Source organism: Sciurus vulgaris, assembly GCF_902686455.1.
Source record: "Sciurus vulgaris genome assembly, chromosome: 3".
NCBI classification, from domain to species: domain Eukaryota; kingdom Metazoa; phylum Chordata; class Mammalia; order Rodentia; family Sciuridae; genus Sciurus; species Sciurus vulgaris.
This window is the reverse complement of record NC_136463.1, coordinates 58,237,647-58,252,217: the sequence shown is the minus strand read 5'-3', so window position 1 is coordinate 58,252,217 and position 14,571 is coordinate 58,237,647.

Sequence of the window (14,571 nt, the reverse complement as noted above, 5' to 3'; positions counted from 1 at the left end):
CTGTTCCAGCAGAAATCCCAGTAGAGGGCTGGGGCTGGGGCTCAGTAGTGGAGCGCTTGCCTGGTAGGCATGAGGCACTGGGTTTGATCTTCAGCACCACATAAAAATAAGTAAATAAATGAAACAAGGTATTATGTCCATCTACAACTAAAAAAATATTAAAAAAAAAAAAAGAAGTCCTAGTAGAGTCTTGTTCCTGTCACAGCTGTGCCTTTATCTGATTCTTCTGACTGAGAGCACAAAAAGTCACTGAGCCAGTAACACCAAATAACACCAAAGTAATGGCATTAATCCCTTTATAAGGGCAGAGTCCTCATGGCTCAGTCACCACTCAACACTATTGCTTTGGGATTGTTTCCAGCACACAAACTTCAGGGGACACATTCAAACATAGCACCTACCTTCTTGATCATTTTCCATCCAATGGCCTACCTTGGTTCCCCCAAGTCCCACTCTGTTCCTTGGCTATAAATCAGAGTTGGGCCCAATTTTTTCCCCTTCTACAAAACCCCATTAGTCCTAAATAAAGTCTGCCTTTTCAATTTGCCAACTGTCATATGTCATTTTTTTAAACATACCCACCCTCACACACTGGGTTTTTGATTGATTTATAAAATAGAATTAAATATCAAAGCTCTACCTGCTGCCTCCCAACCTCTCCAACCCCTCTCCATCTGCTCCTGCCATGCAGTTTCCTTAACAGACTCACCTCCATCTTTTCCGCTATATTCTCTGCCTGGGATATTCTTTCCTCCATAGCCACATGGCCAACTCCCTCACCTCCTTTAAACTTGACTTGACTCTCACTCATATTCTCAATCAAGCTTACCCTTTCTGATATATTCCACTTCCATACTCTTAATTCCCTCTATTCTACTTTATTTATTTCCATTTTCAAACTCAGAGACTTCCATGCAAAGCACACACTACCACTAAGCTACACCCCAGCCCACTTTTTCTGTTTTTCTTTTTAATGTATAAATCACTAATGCATTTCACATGCCCTGGCACCTCAACAATTTGTTGAATAAACAAATATATATACATAATTTATATCACAGAAATCAGCAGTACTTCTAGTTATGGATATATACAATTTTCCTTATTATATTTGGAGTTGTGCCCTATCTTTCTCTCCACCTGTAAGACCCCATGGTAGTGATACCTGTACCTATCTTGATAGTCCTGATATGGATTCTGTATACTTAGTTATCCCTGTTCCCTCCTGAAATCCCACTAAAATATCCATAGAGGAATAGAAAAAGTACAATCCCAGAATAATGAGAACTAGGGAAAGTGTAAGAAATGAAGAATGTCAACACAAATATTGTAAGATGGTAAGCAGATGAATATAAGCTCTTCTGTGGCACAGCAGGGAAAGCTAAACCTGAGCCTGTAGAGTTTCACAAGAAACCAGTTTGCAAATGCAGGACCCAAGAAAGAAGTGCTGTGTCTCTCCTACATGGGCACGGAGTTGCCAAAAGCAGCAGGATTCATTCAAAGTCTATATTAGGAGCAGCCAGGAGTTAGGCCCCCAGATCTCTCCCATCCTTGCCAGCCCACAGGGCAAAGGCAATGTTGTTCCCCTAACCCTGCAGAAGGCTGGATGTTGAGTCTCTGTAGGGGCTGAACAAGACAGGCTCTGGATTCAGGAATGTCAGCCACAAATTAGACCACAGAGTGAGGCCCTGTGCCGTAGAGTGTGGGACTTCACTGAAGCTCTACATCCCCCCCTCAGACACACACACACGCACACACACACACACACACACCCCATTCTTCATTAGACTCTCATGGTGCTGTCAACCAAGATTATAACATAAGCCATTCTACTTCTCCTTGCTGACCCAAGAGAAACAAAATCACATGTCCAGCTTTATTAAGATAGGATCAACACATAATTTTAATTTTACTCATTAAATACATATATCGATTTCTTAATATATATATTTAATGAATAAAATTTGATGTTTGACATGTATATACAGTTGTGAATCCACAAAATTTCCTGGGAGCCAGATGTTGGTCTACCAAGGATAGAAAAACCTTAACTGTACTGGAAGATTGTACCGCCATTAGGATGATCATAGATCATACTGTACAGTTGTGTAAGGCTCAGGGTGGTTCTCCCATTTTCTTTTCTTCTTCCTCCTCTTTTTCTTCCTCCTTCTCCTCATCCTCCTCCTCCTCCTTCTTCTTTTTTTTTTTTTTTTTTTTTTTTTCTGGTACCAGGGATGGAACCTAGCCAGGGGCATTAACCACAGAGCCACATCCTCAGTCTTTTTTATTTTCTATTTTGAGACAGGGTCCTGCTCAGTTGCTGAGACTACTCTCAAACTTAGGATCCTTCTGCCTCAGCCTCCTGAACTGCTGGGGTTACAGGAGTGTGCCATAGCATCCAGCTCTTATTCCATTTTCCATTGCTATAACAAAATACCTGAGGCTGGGTACTTTATAAAGAAAGATATTTATTTTGGCTTATGGTTCTGAAGGGTAGAGGGGCAATTGCACTTAGAGAGGGCCTATACTGAGTCACAACATTGTGAACAATCTCATGATGGGAGCAAGTGTGAGAAACCAGTAGCATGAGGCAGAGGAAGGGAGAGAAGGGGGCTAGATGGTTACAATAACTTGCTTTCTTGGGAATTAATTCAGTCTTTTCGAATCTATCACACTCCCATGAAATGGGCATTGATTCCTTCTGAAGTGGTGTTCAATGACCTAATTCTCCCCCTGAAGGTCCCCACCACCTCAACATTACAGTGGGGGAATTAAGCCTTAACACGAGTTATGGCGGGGACAAACCTCAGCATAGTGTCACTTCTTGATTTCCAACTAAGTCTCATATCTAGTTTCTCATGTAACCATGCTCTACTTTATTTCTAGTTGTCCACTGTTCCAGTTATTATGGCTATATATTAAAGCATCCTAAACCTTACTGGATTAAATGATGACAACATTTATTGTACACAGACACTGCAAAATGGGAACTTGCCTCAGTTCCACTCAGATTAATTGAAGAAGCTCAAAAGCTGGGGGCCTGAGTTATCTAGAGGCTGCACATTCACATGTCTGATGGTTTATGCTGACTATGAGTTGAAATGTTAGCTGGCTACTGACTGAAACACCTGCATAGCTCCCCTACAATATGGCAGTTGGGTTCCCAGGGTGAACGTTCCAAGACAGGCAGAAGCTGTACCCTTTTATGACCGAGCCTTGGAAGTCACATAGTATCCCCTCTACCATACTCTAAGAGAGCAATCATACCCCATCCAAGATTCAAGGGGAGGAACTTAACCCCAACCTCTCAGTGGTTGGTAGTTCAGTCACTTTGTGAGAAGAGTATGTGACATAAGTATTGGAGCAGTCATCTTGGACAAATGCAGTATATTGAATCTTTGAAACCTCTCACCTTTGCATATTAAATACACAGGAGTTCTTTAACTGACAATCAGGTTTGCCATCATCCCACTTAGAAGTGAGGCCCTGTCTTTCCTCTGGTTCATTTCCCATATTTTGGTTCTCAAGAGACATGTATAATCCTTCAGAATCTCAGGTTTGAACTTTGGAGACACCTCTGACACTTTTGACCTGTGAGTAGGTCAGAAAAAGGCAATTTAGGTCCCAATAACGGACCCAAAACACATTTCAGGGCGACTTCTATAAGTCAAGGAACCAGTGTGTGGCTGAACACAGGGTGAGTTCATTCACTCACATTCCCACTTAGAAAAAGAGGGCCACCACTATTCATTCCCAGGAGGGCCTGTCTAGGGTGCTCTCTGGCTCCATTTCATAGTTGTCATCAGCTTACTCTGGTCCATCTCTCTGACTCTTTTTTCTTTTTTCAACAGAGCAGTCAGTGGGTATTAGACAGAGGTGAAAATGACTTCCTCAGGATGAAGGTGATGGTAGAGCAAGGTGGTAGAGATGATAGGAACAAGTGCAGGGTCATTCTTTTTTTGTTGTTGTTTTAATGAGTTACACATGACAGTAGAATGCATTTTGACACATCACACATAAATGGTGTATAATTTCTCAGTCTTCTGATTGTATATGATGTAGAATCACACAAATCATGTAATCATATATGTACATAGGATAATAATGTCCAGTTCATTGTACTATCCTTCTTATCCCTCTACCCCTTCCCCTCCCTTCACCGCCCTCTGCCTAACATAAAGTACCTCTATTTTTCCCTAGGTGCTGTTATGGGGTGCAACTTAAGAACAGACCAATCACCACTGAGAAGTCCAAATTTGAGAGTCTTTATTAAGCTGGCCAGCTGACTGTCTCACACTGCCCCAAAAAATGGCTATTGGGAGAACAGCCCCAACCACAGGGTTGTAGGGGTTCTTATACCAAAAATCATATTAATCATAAGTGTCTGTTGCTATGATTCAAAATTACACATTAATACCATGAGCTAATCGATAGAGGTCTGGGAAGTGGGTCAGAATGTGTCACTGGCTCTTTGCAGTTCCAAAATCCGTGGATATTTGTCACCACCTGCAGCAACAACTTGCATGGGTCTTATGGGTGGTGGAGTGGAAACTGAGGCACTTCTATCTTTGTCTTTAGTGCACTGCTTTCTTGCTTGTTTGTTTATAGAGGATAGAGGAAATGAGGTTTACTTGCTTTGAGAGGAGAGAGAGAGACTTTGCTTAAGAGAGACCTTGAGAGGACAGACTTTGCTTAGAGCCCAGAGGAAGAGAGACTTGCTACGCCTTAAAGTCCTGCATCCTGTGAACTAAGGGTACGTCTACCTAAGGTGCCCTAGTGATGTGTCTCAGTTCTCCGTTCTGCGATCTGCCTTCCGCCGCTGCCTGCTAGCTGCTGTGCCGTTTTTCCCTACTAGCTGCCGTCACGCGTTTCCTAGCTGCTTTTCCCTGCGTGTGTCTTCTTCTACTGCTTTTCTGCTAATGGCTGCTGTGTCTCTGTCTCTCTCTGCCTACGCTTATATCACCTCCAGGAGGCGGAGAGCAGGGCCACGCCTCTTACGCAAAGATTAGGTGAGATGCTCGGAGCAGGCAATTAGTGCTGGAGAAAACATGCGCATACATTGTGTGCGTGGACGATAAAATCACCTGAGTGTGCTTATGTCAATTAACCTCCTCGCTGCCGATGTGATCAGGTGCCATCCCGGCCCCGCCAACATGGCACAGCCCCCAACAGAATGACCCTTACCTAGGTACAAACTAAAGAATGGTTACTAACATCCACACAATCACTGTTCACATGGTACATTGTTTAGGATCAATAAAAATCAAAAGAGAGTAATTTTTCTTTACATAGGAATTATCATTCTGTATTGTTAAACATGTCACACTAAGTAACTGATGATGGGCACAGAGGCGGGGTGTTCCCATGGGAGAAGTTTATTTCCTACATAACATGGAGTCTCAGAGCAAAATGGAGTCTGTTTAGTCATGTTCCTTAGAGTCTGGTCTATAACATTCTCATGGAGTCAGATCTGTCAGCCCATCACAGGTCTCCTGCCCATAGTGAATTAGCATCCTCATATTAGAGAAAACATTTGGACTTTGGTTTTTTGGGTTTGGCTTATTTCACTTAGTATGATATTCTCCAGCTCCATCCATTTACCTGCAAATGAAATAATTTCACTCTTCCTTAAGGCTGAGTAATATACCATTTTGTATAGGTACCACATTTTCTTTATGCATCCACCTGTTGAAGGGCATCTAGGTCAATTCCATCATTTGGCTATTGTGAATTGAGCTGCTATAAACATCTCTGTGGCTGCATCACTGTAGTATGCTGATTTTAAATCCTTCAGGTATAAACTGAGAAGTAGGATAGCTGGGTCAAATGGTGGTTCCATTCCAAGTTTCCTGAGGACTCTCCATACTGCTTTCCAGACTGGTTGCACCAATTTGCAGTTCCACCAGCAATGTATGAGTGTTCCTTTTCCCCTAAATCCTCACCAACATTTATTGTTGCTTGTATTCTTGATAAAATCTTAGAGTGGTTTTGATTTGCATTTCTCTAATTACTAGGGATGTAGAGCACTTTTTCATTTATTTGTTGATTGATTGAACATCTTCTTTTGTGAAGTGTCTGTTCAGTTCCTTAGCTCATTTATTGATTGGGTTATTTGTTATTTTTGGTGTTGAGGGTTTTTTTGTGTTTGTTTGTTTGTTTGTTTTTGAGTTCTTTATATATCCTGGAGATTAATTCTCTATCCAAGGTGTGTATGGTAAAGATATTCTCTCATTCTGTAGGCTCTCTTTTCATGTTGTTTCCTTTGTTGTGAAGAGGTCTTTTAGTTTGAATCCATCCCATTTATTGATTCTTGATTTAACTTCTTGTGCTTTAGAAGTCTTGTGAAGACTAGAAAAACTAGGGATAGTAGGAACAAACCTCAACATTGTAAAAGCTATCTATACTAAGCCCAAGGCCAACATCATTCTAAATGGGAAAAATTGAAATCATTCCTTCTAAAAACTGTAACAAGACAGGGATGTAACAAGATGTAACAGGGATGTAACAGGATGTAACAAGACAGTTCCTTCACAAGTGTTGGAGATTTGGGCCTACTTTTTCTTCTATAAGGTGTAGGGTCTCTGTTCTAGTGCCTGAATCTTTGATCCACTTTGAGTTCAGTTTTGTGCAGGGTGAGAGATAGGGGTTTAATTTCATTTTGCTTCATATGGATTTCCAGTTTTCCCAGCAACATTTGATGAAGAGACTATCTTTTCTCCAGTGAATGTTTTTGGCACCTTTGTCCAGTATGAGATAACTGTGTTTATGTGGGTTTGTCTCTGTGTCTTCTATTTAGCACCATTGATCTACATGTCTGTTTTGGTGCCAGTACCATGCCATTTTTGTTACTATGGCTCTGTAGTATATTTAAGGTCTGGTAGTATGATACTTCCTGATTCACTTTTCTTGCTAAAGATGGCTTTGGCTATTCTGGGTCTCTTATTTTTCCAAATGAATTTCATGATCACTTTTTCCATTTCTATGAGGAATGTCATTGGGATTTTAATGGAATTGCATTAAATCCATATAATGCTTTTGGTAGCATGGCCATTTTTACAATATTAATTCAGTCTATCCAAGAACATGAGAGATCTTTCCATGTTCCAAGGTCTTCTTCAATATCTTTCTTTAGAATTCTATAGTTTTCATTGTAGAGATCTTTCACTTCTTTTATTAGGTTGATTCCCAAGTTTGTGTGTTTGTTTGTTTGTTTTTGAGGTTATTGTGAATAGGGTAGTTTCCTAATTTCTCTTTCAGTGGATTCATCACTGATGTATAGGACGGTGTTTGATTTATGGGTGTTGATTTTCTATCCTCCTACTTTTCTGAATTCATTCATTAGTTCTGTAAGTTTTCTGGTGGAATTTTTTGAATCTTCTAAATATAGAATCATGTCTTCAGCAAATAGTGATAGTTTGAGTTCTTCTTTTCCTATTCATATCCCTTTAATTTCTTCCATCTAATTGCTCTGGCTAGAGTTTCTAGGACTATGTAAATAGAAGTGGTGAAAGAGGACATCCCTGTCTTGTTACAGTTTTTAGAAGGAATGATTTCAATTTTTCTCCATTTAGAATGATGTTGGCCTTGGGCTTAGTATAGATAGCTTTTACAATGTTGAGGTTTGTTCCTACTATCCCTAGTTTTTCTAGTCTTGAACATGAAGGGGTGCTATATTTTGTCAAATGCTTTTTCTGCATCTATTGAGATGATCATGATTCTTGTCTTTAAATCTATTGATGTGATGAATTACTTTTATTGATTTACATATGTTGAACCAAGCATGCATCCCTGGGAACCCCACTTGGTCATGGAGCACAATCTTTTTAATATGTTTTCCTATGTGATTTGCCAGAATTTTATTGAGAATGTTTGCATCTATGTTCATCAGGGATATTGGTCTGAAGTTTTCTTTCCTTGATGTGTCTTTGTCTGGTTTTGGAATCAGGATGATACTAGCCTCATAGAATGAATTTGGAAGGGTTTCCTCCTTTTCTATTTTATGGAATAATTTAAAGAGCATTAGTGTTAGTTCTTCTTTGAAGGTCTTTTAGAACTTGGCTGGGAATCCATCTGGGCCTGGGCTTTTCCTGCTTGGTACACTCTTGATGACATCTTCTATTTCTTTGCTTGAAACTGATCTCTTTGAAATTGTGTGTGTCCTCTGATTCAGTTTGAGTAGATCATGTCTCTAGAAATTTGTCTGTCTTTGAGATTTTCTATTTTATTGGAGTATAAATTTTCAAAATAGTTCCTAATTATCTTCTGTATTTCAGTAGTGTCTGTTGTGATCACAAATTTTAGTAATTTGAGTTTTCTCTCTCTTTCTCTTGTTAGCTTGGCTAAGGGTTTATCAATTTTATTTATTTTTTCAAAGAACCAACTTTTGGTTTTGTCAATTTTTTGAATTGTTTCTTTTGTTTCAGATTCATTGATTTCAGCCCTGACTTTAATTATTTCCTGTCTTCTGCTGCTTTTGGTGTTGATTTGTTCTTCTTTTTCTAGGACTTTGAGATGTAATGTTAGGTCATTTATTTGTTGGCTTTTTATTCTTTTAATGAATGAGCTCAATGCAATGAACTTTCCTCTCAGCACTGCCTTTATAGTGTCCCAGAGGTTTTGATATATTGATATTCTCATTCTAAATATTTTTTTATTTCATCCTTGATTTCTTCTGCTATCCATTCATCATTCAATAGCATATTATTTAGTCTCCAGGTGTTGGAGTGGCTTATATTTTTTTATTTTATTGTTGATTTCTAATTTCATTCCATTATGATCTGATAGAATGTGGGTAGTATATCTATTTTTTGTATTTGTTAAGATTTGCTTTGTGGCATAAGACATGGTCTATTTTAAAGAAGGATCTACATGTGCAGGATCATTCTTAATAATGGTGGGAAATTGGGGGGTCTTTCAGGATTGTTGTGTTTGGATGAATTCACCTTAGATTAATTAAAGTGGGCTACTTAAGTCAGGCACGGTGGTGCACTCTTGTAATCCCTGCAATTTGGGAGGCTGAGGCAGGAGGATTGTGAGTTCAAAGCCAGCCTCAGCAACTTGGTGAGGACCTAAGCAACTCAGCAAGACCCTTTTTCTAAGTAAAACATTTTTAAAAGGCTGAGGGTGTGGTTAAGCACCCCTGGGTTCAATCCCAGGTACCACAAAAAAAAAAAAAAAAAAAAGTGGGCTACTTGAGACAGTGAGATATCCACATGACCTCTGTGAAGAAAGGATTCATTCAAGAGTCATGGTTTTCATGCTTCCAATGAGTCAGACGCCTGCTGGGGTTGTGGAGGCCCATAATGAGGTCCATGCTCTTTCTGGAGGAAAAAACAGGCAAAGAAGCAGGCAGAGAAGAGGCCCATGACCCTCTGGCGGCTGTAGGCAATACTTGTTTCAATGATGGAATAACTACAAAGTTAAACTTAGAGTCGTGTACATACTCTGGTCTAGAACCTAATCCTTGAGCAGCAGAAACAAAAGAGTCCTATGTGAACTGTCATCACCTGTCCTCTGGGCTCTACAATCATGGGATCCCAGTGGGTGCTACTAGCAGGTTAGCTCCAGGAAGGTAGGAACCCAGAGGGGGAAAGCTGGAGAAGGAGCCACAACCAGAGAGAACTTGAGGGGAAGAGGCTGGCAGTAGTATTGATGCTGGACTATTATTCAAGGAGAGCAGCTCTGTTCCTGGTTTCCTAGCAACTGCTGTTCAGCAGGTGGTTGCTAAGCAATATGGGGCCATCCAGACATTTGGGTAAGGACCTTAGTCTTTGTGGGCATCAATTAGAATATCACAGGCTATACCTATTAATTTCTTTTGTTGTACAAAACACACACACACACACACACACACACACATACACACACATACATCAATGGTACACAAGATCTGAAAAATGAGAAAGAGGTCATCATGAATACAACATCCAAACAAGGTAAAAATTACCACCTTTACTCTTTTCATCCCAGGCTTTCTCTGTAGGAATATTATTTTCTTTTTATTGTCCTTTTAAATCTTACCTTTTGACTTTGATTTGGATCATCACAAGAATCCCTCAAGCCACATAAGTTTTCAAGATACTCATCTCTGATGACTGGATGACTCATGCAGTAGCTACAGTCTTGTTTTGTTTTTGCAGAGCTGGGGATAGAACCCAGGTTACCCACCCACCACCCGAGCCAATTAACTATTCTCCTCTTATTCCAACAAGTTGCTTCCTTTCCCGGCCCCACCATGAACAGTACTGCAATACTCTTGCAGAAAGTTTTTCTTTCTTTTAGATAGTTGCCTTGAAATCAATATTAAGGGATGGGATAATTATATCAAAGGACATGAATATTCTCATGATGATCTCTCTTGCTCAATTGCTTCCCTTACAGCTGGTTTCTGTTTTCTCCAGAATGAGAAATGGACTGATCACACCCCACCTGCAAAGTATTGTCATCCCTTCACTTGTTAAATGGAAAACTGAGGTCCTCTGAAGGAAAGGAATTGGCTCAAGGTCACACAGCCAGCACCAGCTCTAGTTCTAGGTCCCTGGTCTGACTCCCTTTCTTGTACATCAGCACAGATACTTCCATCACTGAATTTGGATGAAGTCAAGAAGGTCCTATGCATCTCCTAATCCATCTACTAGCTCTTATTGCACTCCACAGTCTATAGTGCAATTCTTTTCTCAACCAAACCTTTTGAGTTTGTTTGTGTTGAAAGACAGAAAGATACTTTATAAGTCCTGTCTGAAGTAGAGAATCCTTGGGGATAGTTGGACAAGTCACCACTGGTACAAATCCCAGGTCCTTCCACTTGGACTGGTGATTTGGCTGGTCTCAGAACTAATCAGAACAACCCATCACTAGGTGTGGTGGTATATGCCTGTAATCCCGGCAAATTGGGTGGCTAAGGCAGGAGGATCACAGGTTCCAAACCAGCCTCAGAATTTAGCAGGCCTCTAAGCCTCATAGTGAGACCCTGTCTCAAAATAAAAATAAAAAGGACTGGGGATGTGGTTCAGGTGTTAAGCACCCTTGTGTTCAATCCCTGGTATAAAAAAAAAAGAAAGAAAGAGAGGAGGTGGTGGGAAATAACCCACTGTACTACAGAAGTGTTATTGCAACAGAACTTGGAACCAGGCCCCAAGTCTCTTCATTAAATGAAGTTTATTGAATGTTACCATGTGGCAGGCCATGTGGACAGAGCTGCAAACAGGGACCACTTAGTCCCTAGAGTTATGAAGTTCATGGTCATTTGCAGGCAATGAATGGAGTAGACAAATGCTCTTATCAGAAAGCCCTCTGGCTCCATTCTCTCTTGCAGCGATACCTATATTTTCTTTGCATTACTCCTAGGGCTACTGCCTAGGGGCCTAGGTCTCTCTCTCACCTTCAGACGTAACTTCCCTAGTGGATGAGTCATCCATACGCCACAGCTCTGGTGAAGCTATTGAAAGTACAAGACTCAAGAAAAGACTGTTGAAAAGGCAGTTGTATAATTCAGGGTGCACAACTTGGTCATTAAATCTCTTGGCACATTTACGCAAACATGGTGGTTCCCCCGTTTCACTGTCCACATGACTCATCACTCCTTGTAACCCATGGGGACCAAGAAAGAAAGGCTGAATGTTTATCTAAATAGTATTTGCTAATATATTTTGTATGATATATTTTATTGCTGGCCCAAAGGAGCTTCATGACTCTTTGGTGGCTGGTTTTCATTTGCTTTTAATTTACAAAGGTCTTGATTTACAGATATTATAATTTGGGGGACAACAAACTGTATCTTTGTAGTAAAATATACATAAAATACAATTTACCATTTTAACTTTTTTTTTATGGCATTACTTGGGTTCGAACCCAGGGCACTCTACCCACTGAACTGCATCCCCAGCCCTTTTGTGTGTGTGGGGGGGTGGGGTACTGGGGATTGAACTCAGGGGCACTCAAGCACTGAGCTACATCCCCAGCCCTATTTTGGATTTTATTTAGAGACAAAGGTTCACTGAATTGCTTAGCACCTCATTTTTTTTTCCCCCCTGAGGCTAGCTTTGAGCTCATGATCCTCCTGCCTCAGCCCCCTGAGCCACTGGGATTACAGGCATGCACCAACATACCCCACCATTTTAACCAATTTTAAGTGTACAGTTTTGTGGCATCAAATATATTCACATTGTTGTGCAACAATCACCAGCATCCTATCCAGAATTTTTTCATCTTCCCCAACTGAAATTCTGTACCAATTAAACACTGTTTATTCCTCCCTCCCCTATTCTACTGTCTGTCTCTTTGAACTTGACCACTCTAGGAACTTCATGTAAGTGGACTAATACAATAATTGTCCTTCTGTGAATGACTTCTTTCACTTAGCATGTTTTTAAGGTTCTTCCTTGTAGCATGGGTTATGATTTCCTTCCTTTTTAGATTGAATAATATTCCATTGTATGTGTATACCAGCTTGTTTACCTACCCATCTGTTGATGGACATTTGAGTTGCTTTCACCTTTTGGCTATTGTGAATAATGTTGCTATGAATATGGGTGTACAAATACCTCTTTGAGACTCTGCTTTCAATTCATTTGAATATGCAGCTACTCATTGCTTAAAGACAGAGATAACACTCTGTTGTGTAAACACCATAAAATGTACTTAAACAAACCTAGGTCAGTCACTTGATGTGACACCTTAATGCAATCAAGAGGCACAGTGAACACAAGGGATTGAACCCAGGTACACTTAACCACTGAGCCACATCCCCAGTCCTTTTTATATTATATTTAGAAATAGGGTCTCACTGAGCTGCTTAGGGCCTCACTAAGTTGCTAAGGCTGACTTTGAACTCGTGATCCCCTACCTCAGCCTCCTAAGTCACTGGAATTATAGGCATGTGCCACCACGCCCAGCCTAAGCTTTTAATAAGAAGGAGTACACTATAAAATAATGATAAAGGAGGAAAGTTTTGGGGTGTGATATTGGTCAAATTATATTGTTATATTGTATATTGTGTGCATGTATCAATATGTAACAACAAATTCCATCAGTATGTAAACTATAATGGACCAATAAAAATGTAGGAAAAATAAATACATAATGATAAAAATTATAGTTGAGTAAGTACATAAATCAGTGGCATACTCATTTATTATTATCAGGTATCATATTTGCATAATTGTATGTGCTATACTTTTATATGACTGGCAGCCCATAGGTTTGTTTACACCAGCATCACAACCATATAAGTAATGCATTGCACTACAACATTACAGTACCACTAGGTAATTGGACTATTTCAGCTCCATTATAATCTTATGGGTCCACATCATGTATGTGGTTCATTCTTGACCAAAATATCATTATGAGGCAAAAGACTATACTCAAAAGTGGAATTACTGGATCATCATTATGGGTTTGTGTGAATGTGTGTGTGTGTGAGAGAGAGAGAGAGAGAGAGAGAGAGAGGGAGAGAGAGGGACTGAGGATTGAACCCAGAGATGTTTTACCATTGAGCTACATCCCCAGCCTTTTTTAATTTTTTATTTTGAAACAGAATCTTGCTAAGTCATGGAGTTTGGTCTCAAACTTGTGATCTTCTTGCCTCAGGCTCCCAGGGTGTTGGAATTTCAGGCAAAAGCCACAGTACTGGTTTATCCCCATGGTTGTTAATCATTCAGTGTGATTCAGCTCTTGGGGTAGATAGGGTAATGAAAGGAAGAAAATCTTGTTCAATTAGCTTGTTCTCTGGGGGTAGTTCAGAGAGAGAAGAGGACAGAACAAAAGTGACTCAACTCGCCCAGTGTGGTGGTGCATGCCTGTAACACAGTAGCTTAGGAGGTTAACGCAGGAAGATCACAGCCAGGAGGTTCAAAGCCAGCCTCAGCAACTTAGTGAGGCCTGAGCAACTTTATAAGACCCTGTTTCAAAATTTAAAAAATGATCCAACTTATTTCCACTAAGGAAGATCACATGTAGAAAGCAGGAATCTGTATGGGTTGAAGAAAATAGGCAAGAAAATTAAGGATACTCCCACCCCCAACCAATCCCCAAGGGTAAGAAAGTCCAGAATGATAACTGAGATACTGAAAGCTTTAAGCTCTATCTAATAGGAGAAAAACCATTGTGGGAAGTTAGTAATTGGATGTAGAACCTCAGCAATGATCGTGAAGAACCAGTCAGTGTCCAAGTCTTAAATTAGATCTGGATTATACAGTGTGCATGGGGCCTGCTTGCTGGATGTGCAACTAGCACAGGTACACATGGTCCTTATGCTTGGGGTTTAATGCTTGCCAGTCCCTGTCTTGAAATTCCTCATAATTTTGTCTTTGAATTTGTGTTTTGTAAGTCTGACGGAACAATGGAACACACACACAGGCAGAATGGGAGGCTGGGGAGGCTGGGCACCTCAGCTCATGTGAGATACCCCTCATAGAGGCCTCCTCACGTCACCTAAACAAATTCTTGGCTGCCCACTCCCTTCACCTGCTAGACTCAAGGTCCATTCAGCCTCCCTTACTCTGTCCCTGTTTAGCAACCATGAGTGTCCCCATCCCCAGCAGGACTGGGGCTTGATATGGGAATGATGAG